The 16,786-nt window shown below is 37.7% G+C and overlaps 1 long non-coding RNA gene across 1 annotated transcript; it reads left to right on the top strand.

The window, feature by feature from the left end:
* Nucleotides 1–6,870: 6,870 nt before the first annotated feature.
* Nucleotides 6,871–15,153, top strand: LOC143857170 (uncharacterized). The gene is made up of 5 exons (XR_013238496.1): nucleotides 6,871–6,914; nucleotides 7,001–7,051; nucleotides 14,665–14,702; nucleotides 14,904–15,014; nucleotides 15,123–15,153. It is a non-coding gene; the product is annotated as an uncharacterized LOC143857170 (long non-coding RNA).
* Nucleotides 15,154–16,786: the final 1,633 nt, after the last annotated feature.

Below are 16,786 nucleotides of genomic sequence, written 5' to 3'. Positions count from 1 at the left end.
GTAAATTACATTGAGACTTTCAGCCCAGTTGCAAAGATCCCATCTGTCAGTGTCCTTCTGTCTCTCGCCGTGAATCATGGTTGGCCTCTACATCAATTGGACGTGAAAAATACATTTCTTCATGGCGACCTCACTGTGTAGGTGTATATGGAGCAACTACTTGGGTATGTTGCTCATGGGGAGATGTCCTCCTACGTGTGTCGCCTGCGCAAGTCACTTTATGGCCTCAAACAATCTCCACGAGCATGGTTTGGAAGGTTTAGTGAGGCAGTCATGCGCTTTGGAATGAAACAATGTGGAGTGGATCATTCCGTCTTCAGTCATCACTCTTCAGCTGGGTGCATTCTGTTGATAATATACATTGATGACATCATCATCATAGGTAGTGATTCACGAGGAATACAGAAATTAAAAGTTTTCCTGCAAAAGGAATTCTCCACCAAGGATTTGGGTCATCTCAGGTACTTTCTGGGGATAGAGGTAGCTCGTTCTTCCAGAGGCTTGTCTTTATCGCAGAGAAAATATGTTTTGGATTTGTTAGAAGAGACAGGTAATCTTTGGGTCAAACCGGCGTCAACACCCATGGATCCTAATGTGAAGCTGGTTCCAGAGGAAGGTGATTTGTTAGATCCTGACAGATACCGAAGGCTAGTCTGTAAACTAATATATCTCACAGTCACACAGCTAGATATTTCATATGCCTTGGGAGTGGTCAGTCAGTATATGAGCTCTTCACGTACCTCTCACTGGGCTGCGGTAGTCCAAATTCTTAAATACTTGAAGGGAGCTCCAGGATAGGGATTGTTGTTCAAAAGACATAGCCATATGAAAATTGAAGGCTTCTCTGATGCAGATTGGGCTGGATCCCCAGCAGATAGGCGATCCACCACAGGGTACTGTACATTTGTAGGAGGTAATCTAATATCAAGGAGAAGCAAGAAGCAAGATGTTATAACTAAGTCCAGCGCAAACGCAGAATACATAGCAATGGCACAGACAAGCACCGAGCTCATTTGGCTGCGCTCACTTTTATCTGAGATAGGTTTTGACTCATCCTCTCCATCGCAGTTGTACTGTGATAATAAAGCTGCAATATACATTGCTACCAATCCAGTCTTCCATGAGCGCGCCAAGCACATTGAAATGGATTGTTATTTTATTCGTCAGAGAATTTAGAAGGGAGAGATTTGCACTGTGTTTACTCGGTTAGTGGACCAGTTAGCAGATAAGTTTACAAAGTCCTTGAACAGGGCCAAATTGAATGATATATGTAACAAACTGGGAATATATGATATCTACATTCCAGCTTGAGGGGGAGTGTTGGAATATGTAATAAGCCTAAGGGCATAACGGACCTTGTACATTTTTGGGTTTAATATAATTATATGAGTAAGGGGGAGATCTCCCTAACTCATTCATTCTTTCTCCAACTCTCTCGACAGCATTTATATGTGTGTATCTATATATGCATATCACATGTTCTTCTTACACATTGCTAAATATGAAATGGTGTATTGTTTTGTGTATTTATTACAAGAGAGTTTTGTTCTGTGTATCTTACATTTTTTTTGTGTGGTTAAGCTGGGGTTAGGCGGATCCCGACCTATGTATTGATAAGCGAAAAGAATTACATTCGAGTATATGGGACTCTTTTAGAGTCAGCAACTACAATGTCGTATATGGGAGGAGGAACATAATGTTTACATGTATTTTTATTTATATCATTTCGCTATTTATATATGCATGATGTGTTTTCTGACTATATATGCATATTTCAAGTACATCTAACATTGTTAAATATAAAAATATTAAAGAGAGTACTATTATGTCTATCTATTACAAGAGAATATTATTCTATTATCTTACATTTATTTGTTTCTATTACAATTACACCTTTAACTTCAATATTTACGTTAGAATTGTCTGTATTTCTGACTATATTGTGTATTTATATGTATCTATGCATATTTATATGTATGTATCTATATTTGCATATTACATGTGCATCTTTCAATGTTAAATATGAGTGAGAATACTCTATAGTGGTTTTATGATTGTTAGATGTTTGCTGAGCATTTTCAGTTGCGTTGTTTATGATTGTGTTTAGGTTCAAAGCTTTTCCAGATATCTAGAGAGTGGGAGAGAGACTTTTCCCAAGATCTTCTTTTGGACCATCTTTTAATATTTTCCGCTTCCTTTATTAAAAATGTGAAAATTGCATTAGTTCTTTAGTGTAATTCGGAGTAATCCACTCTTTTACACTAGAGAGGGTTGTCCCAAGTAAAAAGGGGCGAATAATTGGTTTTTTATACTTCTTCATCTCATTGTCTGTATCATCTTGAACTGATAGGTGATAGGTTAGCTAAATTTGCTTAGGTGTCATCAAAACTATAGTTGACGGTCCACCTTAATTTGCATTATAATCATGGTTTAAAATTTCGACCGAAATCCGAAATTTTGGTTACCGGTGGGGACCGAAACCGGTATTTTCCTAAATTCCTTTTTTCGACCTTTAAATTTCGGTAATTTCGGTCCGAAATTTCGGTTTAATGACATTATTTATTAAAAAAAAAAAAGTGTTACAAAATTTCGGAATTTTAGTCCGAAATTTCGAAATTTGGGTCCGGAATTTGGAACCAAATTACCAAATTTCGGACTGAAATTTCGGTTTTTGGTGGGGTCCGAACCGGTTACCGAAACCGAAATTTTAAACCTTGATTATAATCATGCCATCTATATGGTTATTTACATATCAACCACGGCCTGCAATGCCCTTCTGATTGAAAAATAGAAGCGGCTTAATATCCTTCCCATGTAGCCTTTTTTTAACATCTAGTTATGATGACTTCCCGATATCCAAGGGATGGGGAGGGGACTTTTCCCAAGAGCTTTTTTTGGACTAGTCTTTATCTCACAAGGTATCTTTTATAACATTTTATTATTTTCACATGTTCCTCTTCCATTATGTAGAATTATACAACCACTGCTAATGTCTTTCTGATGTAAAAACAGAAACTGCTTTATATCCTTCGCACGTTGCATTTTGTTGTAGCATATAATTATAATGGATTCCATTTATTGTAGGTGGGGTTTGGCATATTAACCAATTTTCTGTTGTCGGATCATCACATATGTATCATCCTTTGAAAAAAAGAGAGGTGACTTTCAATTTCTTTACCGAGCTCCCTCATTATTTGAATTAGTAGTTTCTCCTGTTGATTTTAATTTACTTATATATATACATATAAATACATTTATGCATAGTTTGCTGATATTGACACTACCATCATGTTCTAATAATTGTGCAAGGCTTGTATTGTTTTCATTAATTGGCTTTGGAGAATTTTATAGGAACTGCAATAACCTTTGACGGTTGTTTAAATAATAAAAGACGAAATCAATGAGTGCAATTCTGGAAACATGGTAGTGCCAACATCTGTAGGCTACGGATGTTGGCATTTCCATGTTTTGTTGATTGCACAACTTCATCTACTCTTTTCTTTCTTAATTGCCTTCTGGGAGCTTTTTTGAAATTCTAATACCTTTTGATAGCTAGTTTAATAATGAAAGACAAGTTGAGTTAGTGCAATTATCAAACCATGGCAGCACCAATTAGTGGCCTATATAATATATATAATTTTGTTCACCCGCCCGCTCCTTGTACTGTAAAACAGTAAATCATAAATACAGTAGAGTGGGGACCACATTTTGGTTTATATTTATATGTATATATAGGGATTTGCTAGGCAGTCTTGCGGAATAGCATTTCGTGGCTCACTTTACCATTTTGCGGCTCACTCACTTTTGCATGAGAGAATACCCACCTCAGATGAATTAAACGAATATGACAAAAGGCTAAAAAATGAGCTGCGAAATGGCTTTCCCTTACATTGCCTAGCAAATCTCACACACACACACACAACACCCGGATCCATTAGAAAAAAAATGAAAAAAGGAAAGAAAACTAAGGGTGGGAGAGAGAGTGGCGTCTAATGTGGACCCACCTCTCTAAGTGAAATTGATGTAATATAATTGATGGTGACAACCATATTTTTTAATATATTATATATATACATATATATATATATATATATATATATATATAGAGAGAGAGAGAGAGAGAGAGAGAGAGAGAGGAAAAGGATTGTAAGCTCGAGCGTACCAACCTTATGGTACGCTCGAGTGCCCAATCACATGGGTCCCACATTTTTTTGTGGTGATCCAAAGCATTCATTTGCAAGGCCCTATCATAGATAGGGTGTGTACCAAAAATCAGCTCCATTGAATCATCCTAATCCCGGGAAAAAATGGGCAGATTTGTGGACAAACAGTGTCTGTCCATTTTGACCTCCCCAAATGGATGGGTTAGGATGATCCTATGGAGCTGATTTTTGGTACACACCCCATCTATTTAAGGGCCTTTCAAATGAATGCTTTAGATCATCCTAAAAATGTGGGACCACATGTGATTGGGCACTCGAGCGTACCATAAGGTTGGTACACTCGAGCGTACAATCCTTTTCCTCATATATATATATATATATATATATATATATATATATATATATATATATATAGCTACAGAAAAAGGGATTTCTTTTCTTTTTTTGTGAGAATTACATGTCAGTATTAATATTAACAATTTTTGCCATTCCTAACTTTCTCCTTCTGTATATCTATCTATCTAGCAGAATAGAAAGGGAGAGGAGTTTTTGGAATTATTGGAAACATCTGTGGATTTAACACGTTGTAGTTCAACCGTGTTAGCCTTTTAGCCCTTACCTGCTATATCTAAGTATATTTTGCAGGGGTAAGATGGTCCCTCCCTAATTTACACAGCTCTTTGTCAGAGATATTTAGGAGATTTTTTCTCCTGCTCGATCTTATAGAAGACACGTTTCTAGGTATTTCTTTTTTTAGTGACACACTGACGCGTGCCTCACTCTCTCTCTCTCTCTCTCTCGCCCGAGATGCGAGATGCGAGATGCGACACTCTACCTTTCTCTTTCTCTCTCATCCTGTCTCTCGAACCCGCCCTTCATCTGTCTTTGTTGTTCTAGGTTAGGGTTCCCTCCCATTGAGATTCTAATGTTTTTTTTTAAACCTTTTTTGAATTTCAGGTTAGGGTTTCCCTTCAATGAGATTCTAATGGGGTCTTTTGAAACCCTTGAATTACGGGTTTGGGTTTCCCCTTAATTTAAGATTCTAATGGGTTTCCTCTAAACCTTTGAATTCCAGGGAATTTGAGAATCAATCATTTATCCCCTTTCTACTACATACTTTCAACGGCTCTGGATCTAAAGATAGATTGACTTTTTTGGTTGAAACTATGGGTATTTCTATGACTGCTTGGGAGAGGTATTTTCATTTGCTTTTATGCTTTAATTTCTTTTATATGTTGGGCTTATTTATTGGGATTTCCACATTATAATGAGATATTATGAGTTGATCAAAACCCAGCATTTTTCTTCTTATTTTCATTTTGAGTTATATGTTCACTTTTGAACGATTCTGTATTCTAATGGTGGAATTATAGGTTGTTTGTTCATGAATTTCGAACTTGAGACTCTAATCGGTCAATGAAACGGATATATACGATTGCATATGAGATTAGGGTTCTTGCCTAAAGCGTAAAAATCTCAATCTTCATGTTGTAACCCTCTTTCTTTTAAGTATCTTTGTTTGAGGTTTCTATAAGGTGGTGCAGCTCTGAAGTAGTTGAATTAGAGATTTTTTTTTTTCATTTATTTACAGGTTTTAGGATAGTTTCGCCGTAAGATTATCTGATTCAATGCACATCATGACGCTAGAAAATATAAATTATAAAGAGATGAATGCAGGTCACTTATTAAGGAAATCATAGCTTATCCTCTCATTGACATGGAGACTTCTTTCATTTATTTACAAGTTTTAGGTAGTTTCACTATAAGGGTTACGAAATTATGCATTGTTGTAAGGCCTTCTAAATTATTGCTCATTATTCTGTGTATCGGTTCTTGGGATTCTTGCTCATTTTTCGGAAACTATTTTAGGGCTGTCGTGGTGGGTTACTTCCCACTGATTTTTATCGTCATTTTACTTCGGTGTTTTCTGGATAGTGCCTTATGTTCGATGAAATGCCACGAAGAAAATTGTTTATATTGTTTGGTTCTTGCTGGTTTTTTTTGTTATCTTTGGATGCCAGTATTTATCTTTTTTCCATTTATGTTATTTTGGTTCTTTATGGGGAGATGATGAAGGGATTCCAGGTGGGTTGTTCATGACTAGTCGGGTTCAACACTGGTTCCTTAGTTTCCTGTTAGTAGCTATGTTTCTTCTTCCCCAATATTTTGTTAGGGTTTTCTTCTCAAAATGCAAAACGAACAGGGCCTAAGATAGTGCCTTATGTTTGATGAAAAGCCACAAAGAAATATTTTCTTTTTCATGCTTCTATTCTAGGATTTATTGATTTTTTTGTTAGGTGTGGCTTCTGTTTCTATTTATGTAGGATGTGAATTATGCCGGGGCATCACCTCCCAATCAGAATGCATTTATATGTCTTCCTTGCATTTTTTTTCTTTGTAGGTTTTCTTTGTAGCGGGATTTGAATTAATTTGTATAGTTTTGGCCTCATTTCTCTTTTGTAAACATCTTCAACGACACAGATGGTTTGAATCGAGCGATTCTCAAGTACGATATCCATTCCTTATGTCTCGGCTGGCAAGTACCAATATCGAAATCATGAGCACTCTGATCATTTATGGAGTCTAGCAGGCCCCCTATATGCATTGTAAAGAAACATGTCTTCTTGAAGACTTTATAAATTGAAGTATTTTCGTTGCCAGGATGTTCAAGGTTGAAGGTACTAAACTCTTTGTTTTCATATGCAGGGGAGAAATTATCTAGAGAAGAAGCATTGCAAGATCGCCGAAAAGGTTTCCATTTGGGTTCTTTGAACTTCCAAATATTTCTACACCCTTCATTTCTAACTTTATTGATCTGCATTTTCCTTTGCTTGCAGTTAAAAAATAGAATGATGGATTAGATATCTGGAAGCCTTTTTGCCCCGAAGGTTTCAAAGAGGGATATCCTCACACATTCTCTTTATTTTAACGGCAGTGTCAATTATTGAATTTGTTCAATAGAGATGTTGTTAGAGTTTATCTATTTTTTTTTTTTTGGCTTCCAATCTCATTTATCTATTCCATTTTTATCTCATAGATCATTGAGCAATGAAAAAAACTGCCACTGGTGGTTTTGTTGAAATTCAAACAGGGCCTTAGTGTAGGGATTTATCCATTCATGTTACTTCCGTTCTAGATTGGAGTAACTCTTTTAATCATTTGCTTTGTCTTTGTCAATAGGTTGATGGAAATGAACTAAAGCAAGCATGCACTGGCAATTGTTTGTCTTCTGTATTTAGCGAGTTCCAACTATACAAAAACACCAACTTACTTTCGTTTTTTGCTCCCTTCAAAATTTAAATAACTCTTTTATTCATTTACTTTGTGTTTGTCGATATAATGAAAATTAAATAAAGAAAACTTACTTTTGTTTTTTGCTCCCTTCAGAATTTAAATAACTCTTTTATTCATTTACTTTGTGTTTGTTGATATTATGAAAATTAAATAAAGATTGCACTGGCAATTGTTGATCTGCTGTGTTAAGGTATACAAAAAGTTCAGCTTAGGTTATCACTTTCACACCATGACACTTCCACTGATGTCTTATTCAATACTAAAATTTAAAAACTTGATGAGCATAATGTCGTAAACTATAGTTGAATGGAATTGATATATCCATTCTCACAAATAGTTGGATTATAATATTCCGCCAAACTGAATATCATGTGTTCTGATCTTTTTGATTTATTCTATTCTTATATACCGGATTGGATTTTTTTTATTCCATTGTGTTTGCACTTTTACCTTCATTTTTTTTATGATTCTATTGGTTTTTCACTTTTAGTATAACACGGGATCATGGAAATGGGTTCTGTTTCTTTTATTGCCTTCCAATTTTTTGATGTTTCTTTTCTATCCATATATGAACAGTTTTAGAACATCTTTTTAATTAATCATTTACATTTTCTTTATCGTCCCGTGCATCGCACGGGGTATTTTACTAGTATATATATATATATATATATATATATATATCAAAGAGATATCCTCCCCTTTGTAGGGGCATTCAGTTTTGGACAAAAAATCTGCCACACTATTAGCTTCCCACCAGCTATGAGTGATTTTCTAATCATTAAACGAGCTTAGAAGGTCCATGATTTTCTCCTTTGTCGGTTTCTTTTTTCAAGGGCAATTGTACTCACCTTCAAGAACTTTAACAACTACCAAGGAATCAGATTCAATTCACTCTTTCATTCTGTTTTTTTCCTTTGCAAGGGAGATCACCTTCAGGAAAGCATCAATCTCAAGCTCATGAATGGAAGCTTCCTGGGGTTTCCATTGAGAAAAACGGGCAATGATTTACCCTTGTGGGCTGCACAACAGTCCTCCAATAGCCGTTGATGTCTCAGAGAGAGAGGCATCAGTGTTGATCTTGGTCCATTCCGGTTCTGGATCCAGTCTGATCCATTTGCATCCCCTGTTGGGAGTGTTGGGGCCTGAAGGCCAAGATTGCAGCCAACCCGTTTATTTCTATTGTTGGTGCCTCTTGGAGACGAAGATGGATGCATCTCATTGGAACCAGCACCAGGATATTTCTCAGGATATGTTGTTTGTGGTTGTGGGTATTTCCATGCAGCCTCCCATTGTGCTGAAGCCATATGTGGGATATGGAAGCACAGAATGCAAGACGAATAGCTGTTGCAGTTTGTCCAGTCCCAACAAGATTTTGCCGAATCCATTCCTCCTCTCTCTTAGAGTTGGCTTTGGCTTTCTCTGGAATCTGAATCTCCACAGTATCGACCTCCAAATCCATGAAGAGAAAGAGAATGAGAAGAAGGGATGATCCGGGGATTCCCTCTCCGAATTGCATAGGAGGCAGCCTATGTTTCTGGATGCACCAAGCAAGGAGAGCCTGTCTCAAGTTTATAGTTTAGAGCCTGCCATGAAGTGAATCCGTGCTTCGGGATGTGTCCCTTAAACCATACATAGGAATGCCGCAAAACTTTTGGGTGTTTGCTTCTGATTTATTGCCATGCTGATTTCATTGTGAATCCTAAGTCTGGAGACTCTGGACATGGTTTCCACACCGGGATATCAGGCCCTCCAGCTATGGTAAGAGAAGAGAATAGAATGTTTTTTACTTCAGATAGCCATGGATGATTGAAGATTTCAGCCCAATCACCATTTGCCCAAAGGTTTCTAACCTCAGCATTTGCCGGAATTGAGATTATCACAGATCCTATGGATGTTTGGGAGCAGATTGGTCCATCAGGATGCCAAGATTGTTTCCAAAAATCAATCCCCTCCCCATTGCCCAAGATGTAGCAGACATTTCCTTTGGCAATTTCCCTCCCCCGAAAGATGCCTCTAGCTCCTCAGGACATGTTTCGAGGAACATTTGCCTCCCAATAATTCTTTCCTCTTGCATTGAGGATCCGCCAGACACAATTCAGCTGGGCAGCCTGGTTAATGTTATGGGGCTTTCGAATGCGAACTCCTCCTCCGTCCTTTGGTCTGCAAATTGTGCTCCAGGCCACTGGGTGATACCTTCAGGTTAGAGAGGGCCACACCAAACAAAATTTCTCGGAATGGTGACTATTTCCTTGAGAGTACAACAGGGAAGTGAGAAAGCCATGGACTATATGGAAACTGTTCAGGACTGCTCTTACCAGCTCCAACCTACAAGCTCTAGAGAGGTGCCTGTTCGACCAGGTAGCAATTCAGCTCCTTACTTTGGCTACAAGAGGTTTGCACATAGCAGAAGACAATCTGGTGGAAGTTAACGGGAGGCCAATATATTTTAATGGGAGGGCTCCTTCATTCCAATGATTTTGCAGATCATTTTTTTCCTGGCATCTGCTGTTAGCAAATAGGATCTCAGATTTCTTCACATTCGCCTCCATGCCAGAGCATTCTCTAAATTTGTTGAGAGATTTTCCGATTTGGAGAGCATTTTCTGGGGTGGCATTGGCAAAGAGCATGACATCATATGCAAAGAACAAGTGAGATACAAAGATGGGGCGTTTAACAAAGGGAGTAGAAATGAGGTTCTTCCTACTGGCTTCTTGAAAAATGGCCGACATCATTTCCATGGTGATACAAAACAGAAGGGGGGAGATCGGGGCCCCTTGTCTCAGGCCATTAGTTGTTTGAAGAACCCCTTTGGGCTACTATTGATAATAATAGAGAAAGTTGGGGTGCGATTGCATTGCTGAATCCATCTCCTCCATGTATCATTGAACCCCTGTTTGGCCATAAAACTGGGGAGGGCTTCATGAGCTACATTATCGTAAGCCTTTCTGAGGTCAATCTTGATGCACATTGCTTGCTTGGCACCCTTCCTATGGAAGTTGTGGAGTAAGTCCTAAGTCAAGAGAATATTGTCTTGGATTAACCTTCCCTTTATAAAGGCAGACTGGAAAGGTCCAATGATGCGGTCCATCACAGTGCTGAGCCTATTAGTCATGATCTTAACGATAATCTTGTAGAGCAGGTTGCAGAAGAAAATAGGCCGATATGTATCGGGGGCTGCTGCATCCAGGCCCTTGGGGATGAGAGCAATGTTGGTAGTATTCACCTCCGGAAGAAGAGTTCCTTTGTTGAAGAAATATTGGACACCCTTAGTTACATCTCCTCCTATCAAGTACCAAAAGTGCTGGTAAAAATCACCATTAAAACCATTGGGTCCCGGAGCTTTATTCCCATCCAAGGCTTTTACCACTACTTCAATTTCATCTGGGGAGACTGGGCGGGTGAGATTTTCAGCTTCAGTGGTAGTTAGTCTCCTGTTAGGCTCTGGAATAGAGTTATGATCAACTCTTTTTCCATTATTTAAAAGCCCTTTGAATTAGTTTAGGAAGGTGACCTCAATGATCTCAGCATCAGTTGTAATGTCTCCATTGTGTTTGGTGATGCCCATAATGCTATTTTGATTGCAGTGATGGTTCATTGCAACATGGAAAAAACTGGAATTTGAATCCGCCAAGTTTAGCCATTGAACTCGAGAGTTTTGGTGATTCATTGGTTCTTCCATTCTGGCTGGCAGCTTGCATGCATTCTTCCCTTGCTTTGCCCTCCAGATGTGTAAGATTTTTATCAGCCGATTTAAAGCAATCATATCTTGGACCTTGTGGAGCTTTTGAAGCAGAATTGGCACTTTCCTGTCAATTCTCCCAAACACGTTTTGGTTCCAAACTTTCAGTTCTCGTTTCACTTCATTGAGTTTCTGGACTACTCTGTACATAGGATTTCCTCTATCTTGGATCCCCCATGATTTCTCAACCACCTCATAAACAGAAGTATCCTGGAGCCACTGGAGAAGAATTTGAAAGTCTTTTTGTTGGTCTTCTGATTCTCCATAAGTTGAATTATGAGGGCATGGTCAGAAGTTCCTCGATGAAGTTCCTCGATGCTTGTACATGGCCATTGAATGGGGAAATTGCATAAGCCAGTCATCATTTATCAAAGCTCTGACCATATGTCTCAATCTAATATCATCCTGAGAGTTATTATCCCAGGATAGAACTTGGCCAATGGTTTTGAGGTCCTTCAGAGCACATGCTTCAATACAATCATTGAATTCCTCCAATTCCCTATAAACACGATCAGGGCCTCCCATCCTCTGATCCGGGAATCTGGTAGTGTTGAAGTCACCAGCAACAATCCACGGCCTGTTGATGGCGGATGCGAGGTTACAAATATCCTCCCATAAATCTCTTCGTTCACTCCCACTGTTAGAAGCATATACAGCAGTAAGCAAGAAGCTTACCTTTATTTGGGTCCAAGTAATCTCGGCATGAACAAATTGTCTAGAATCTTTTCGAATAGAAATTTGAATGATTTTAGGATCCCAAATCACCCAGATCCTTCCTTTGGTGGTATGAGAGTAATTTCCATAGGTACTCAAACGTTCACAATTATCAGAAGAATAATGCTCCATTAATTCTTTGCTAGCTTTTGTTTCTAGTAAACATAAGAATGGGGCACATTTTTTTTTTTTTTTTTGATGGGTAATGGGGCACATTTCTTGTTGATTAGAGACTAGATTTCCTGTCTCCTTAATGCCAAGCAGAGGCTCCTAGCATTCTAGATCCCGAAGTTCATCATCATCAACTAAGTGTTGGTCCTCCTCCGCAATCATCTGAGCTATTTTTTCGCTTTTACTGAGCTCGGTTTCCTTGTCCCCCTTTTGAACAGGTTTGTTTTCTGTTCCAGCTTACTCAACGTGCTGTTTAGCTATTCTTCATTTTCTTCTACCTCAGTAAGGATAGCATATGGGTTTTGGGTTTGGAGGATACTTGAAGGTTCCCCCTGTTGATCGCAAAGAGACTCAACTTCTTCTGCTTCATTTTGTATTTCTTGATTTTTCAGGTCTCGTGTCTCAACCACCTCTTCAGCAACAGTTTCCTGATCTGTCTCCTTCGGAATCTCCTTTTACTGAATAGGCCTCCACTCTTTCCTCTGTTTTTTCTCTGTTTTATTGTTTTTGGGGCAGGAGAGGTTATTGTAGTTAAAAGTTTTACACTCCTTGCTGGATGGTGGCCTCCCATTCTTACTCCACCTTCTGCAGGGTGGTGCCTAATGATGGGTGGTGTTAAGATCCGAACTGATGTGAGCTCTATTCTATTCGGTGAAAGTGTGAAGATCATAACTTGTTCATTGCACATAAGGGTGCAATGAACAAGCTATTTGGCATTTGTTTAACTACTTACCATCTATGAAAAAAGTTCCTCGGTTATCTTTCGATCCATTCTTATGATTTTAAGATCAAGGATGCCTTAGTATTTTTCTTTCTCCTACAAGTGCCCAATTACATTTCATCTAACCACAATTACTAAAGGGCACACACAAAGTGGCCAGTCTGCTCTCCCTATGTGGATTAGTGAAATCAAACATGGTCTGTACTTGCTTTTGCATTTATTTATATCTATGCATGCCGACATGAGTTTAAACGGATTTATATTCTTCACACTTTTGTTTTTGGTGATTACCAATGAATGTCAGTCTCTCTTTGGTTTTCAAATCTGTCTCTGGTTCTGAGTTTTGTTGTTGCACATTGAGCACATGGCATCATTTATGTATAACCAATGTTAAAATCGTATGACTCACGATTTGAATCCCATCGAATCGTGGGTAAAACGATTCAATTCGGAAGGAAGACTTGTTTTCTGTAAAAGTCGCACTTGTGTAAAAATTACATGATTTTTACTTTTCTTTTTACGAGATTTTTTGCTTATTTTCCTGTGGTCGACCCTTTGTGATTAAACCCCTTATACATCGTATATATACCTCTCGCCCCCACTTATAACCTAAACACAACTAAAGAAAGCCGTAACTCTATTATTCTCCTCCTTTCTTCGTTTTCTTCTCTTCTTTCATTCTTCTCCTCCTCGTCCTTCCGACGTTGTACCAACTTATAACCTATAAAGCCCTTCTCATCCTTATATTTAATTTAATTTTATGGTTTTAAATGGAAAATAGATAATTGCTCATTTTATTCTGTTTTTTTAACTTTTTATATTTTTAATATATTTTCTCTTTTTTATATGTAAATCAGAATAAATCTTACTATTTACGATTCGATTCGATTCGAAGCCTGTTACGATTCGATTCTGATTTTCAGAACCTTGATCTAGATAATATATTCATATAACCCTTGAATGCCTATGTATGTGTTATACCCAATTTATTATGTTGATTACATTAAAAGTCACACTTGGCCTGGGTCATGTTTGAAACTTTGTCGAGTGCTTGATAGAAAATCTCCTGAATGTAGTCCAACAAAACCAAAACTGTGCCATAATCTGATCGAATTGCTCCTTCAAATGGCTGAAGTACAGTCAAGTTACAACATGTTCTCCGACAGCCTCTTAACTGTTTACATTTGTCCTTTCCAGAAGGGGGTATCTTTGTCATTCTGGAAGGCACTGTTTTTTATTTGTTGAATCAACTGGTCCTTTAGCAAAGATGGAAATATTCTATATTAATTCACATCTAAACCCATCAACCCACATGCATCTCTTACCCCATATCTGCTTTTACAGAAATAGGAATCCCGTGCAACTTGGAAACTCCACTTCCTTTCGAAATTATTTCCTGATTCAGCACACATTGTCATGGCTATTAGGAAACAACCTCAACTAATCTTTTTTCTTTTTTTTAGCAATTATAGTTTTGATGCATTTCTCCTTGGATCTCAGCTTGATACAAATGAGAATTAGTTATGTTTGTCAGTTTCATTTGTTTGGTAGAGTGAAGTGATTTCCTGAAGGTGCTATGAGATCCACCCAAACATGAAAAATCAGTCATTTTTCTATGTAATGAATTTCGTCATTGAATTGGTTTTATCTCCATGCCTTTATAGAAATATCCGAAAGGATATTTTTTTTTCCCACAATCGATCTCATTCGCAAAAAAGGTGTGGTAATGATACTTGATCAGCTCCGGAATCAGCCTTCTTTCTTCTTCCAATATAACTATATTAATGCTTGTGTGCCATCTCTTTGATTATTCGATTGCGATGTATTTGATTATTTGATTTTTCTTTGTTGATACTTTGCAGAAGCGAACTTTTCTTTGTTATACGCAAAAACTGAAATGGTGAGTCATCTAGAAGTTGTTGGTAATGGCATTACATTTTGGACTAAAATAATTTTTTTTTTCTTTGCGGAATTAAGTCTTATTTAATGTACTTATATTTTTTCAATGATCTCTATGCTTCATTTACTATTTTTCCGTTTACTCTGTCAGTTCCCAAATTGACTTTTGTTATGTTTTTGTGTTCTTTTCAATCTTCACCAGTTCTCCAGGGGCGTTTGGAATGACATTAAAAAGGCATTATGAGAAGTATCTCTCGGAATATGAATTAGCAAAGGAAGATGTTGATGGAGAGTTCTGCTTACAGTGTCACAGGTCTGAACTCTCTCTCTCTCTCTCTCTCTCTCTCTCTCTCCATATTGTATATGCATATTCTTTCTTTTGCAAATCTTTGCTAATAACAATAGCGCTCCTGGCGACTAGGTGAATTGTGGCACGTGCGGTGAATGGGACCACATTTGGTTGTGACACACGGCTGGGTCTTGGTTCATTCTAGGTATAATATGTCTGCCCCATCATCCCCTTTCATGATATGGACTATGTTTGTCCAATTTGAAAAATTCATAAACAGATGGATCTGTTTTGGTAGTCCTGTTAAGGAATTTCTTGCTTGAAAAATGCATAAACAGATGGACGCAACTTTGTATCAGTTTTCACATTAAATGTTGCATGAATCATCGAAGTTGATTTGACTGCCAAAACTGATGGATCTTGTTTGGCAGTCTTGTTACGGAATTTCTAGCTTGAAAATAACCATTGCTTTTTATTGTGATTAGCATTCTAAAATTGTCCCCCGTGAGTAGATTTTCTTTTTATTTTTTTATACATGTTAGATAGTTCCATAGTTATTGTTTAGTAGTTAGGGTGCTTGTTTTCATTATACGAATGATTTGTGGATGTTTTCTTGGTCTATGGGATGCATGAATTTTTGTTTCTTCTATCATGTGTATTTATTTCTCTAGGCTTCTATGGGACCCCTAGAGGAGGGTAGAAGCTCATTAGAGACCGGGCGAGGGGAGGGGGGGGGAATCTCTAGAGGGACATTGCCCTCTGAACATACAAAATGCTATCGTAGTTAATGCATGGAGGGGGCTGAGATTCTTAGGGTGGGGGAGAAGGGTTCCTAGAGAGACGGAGATCTAGACATGTGAAAAAGAGGGTGTGTTGGCTCATAGTAGGGGTAAGTGACAAATAGTAGACTGGCTTAAGAATTCGTCATAGGATGTGGGTCTTTTATAAAATCTCCAAAAAATCATGCTTTGAGTCTTTGAAACTTAAAGGGTTCATTTGTGTTTGTCATATATTTTATTTAGTTTGGATTGCGGGAATTTTCTGAAAATTTTGGAAAGGAAAAGTATTTTTAAAATTTCGTCACTGAATTGGTTTGATCTCTTATCCAAGCCTTGATAGAAATATCTGAAAGGGTATATTTCTTTCTTTTCCCAATCGATCTCATTGGCAAAGTAATCAAGGTAACGCCACTTGATCGGCTTTGGAATCAGCCTTTTCTTTTTCTCTTTCAATATTTACATTACTGCTTTTATCTTATGTCTCTGATTGTTTTTTCTTCGTAGATATTCTGCTACAGAAAGTGAACTATTCTTTGTTGGCTGTAAAAACTGAAACAGTGAACTCATCCATAAGCAGTTGGTAATTGCATTACATGTTGGACTACAATAGTTTTTATTTATTTGTGGAATTAATTCTCTTATTTATTATACTGATATTTTTTTAGTAATCTCTACGTGTCATTTACTACTTTTGCATTTACTCTGCCAGTTCCCTTGAAAATTAACCTTTGTTATATTTCTGTTTTCTTTTCACTCTTGACCATTACTCTGGGTGCGTTGGGAATACATTAAAAAGCATTACGACTATGAATTAGCAAATGACGATGTTGATGGAGAGTGCTGCTTACCGTGTCACATGTCACAGGTCTCTCTCTCTCTCTCTCTCTCTCTCTCTCTCTCTCTCTCTCTCTCTCTCTCCATATTGTATATGCATATTGTTTCTTTTGCAAATATTCGTTGACAATAGTAGCGCGGCTGGCCACTAGGTGAATTGTGGCATATGCAGTGAATGTGGAC

This window comes from Tasmannia lanceolata, unplaced genomic scaffold (assembly GCF_043159265.1).
Source record: "Tasmannia lanceolata isolate RefF3 unplaced genomic scaffold, GAP_Taslan_0.1 ptg000024l, whole genome shotgun sequence".
Lineage (NCBI taxonomy): Eukaryota > Viridiplantae > Streptophyta > Magnoliopsida > Canellales > Winteraceae > Tasmannia > Tasmannia lanceolata.
The sequence above is the reverse complement of the archived record's forward strand: the minus strand, read 5'-3'. Positions and strand labels throughout refer to the sequence as shown.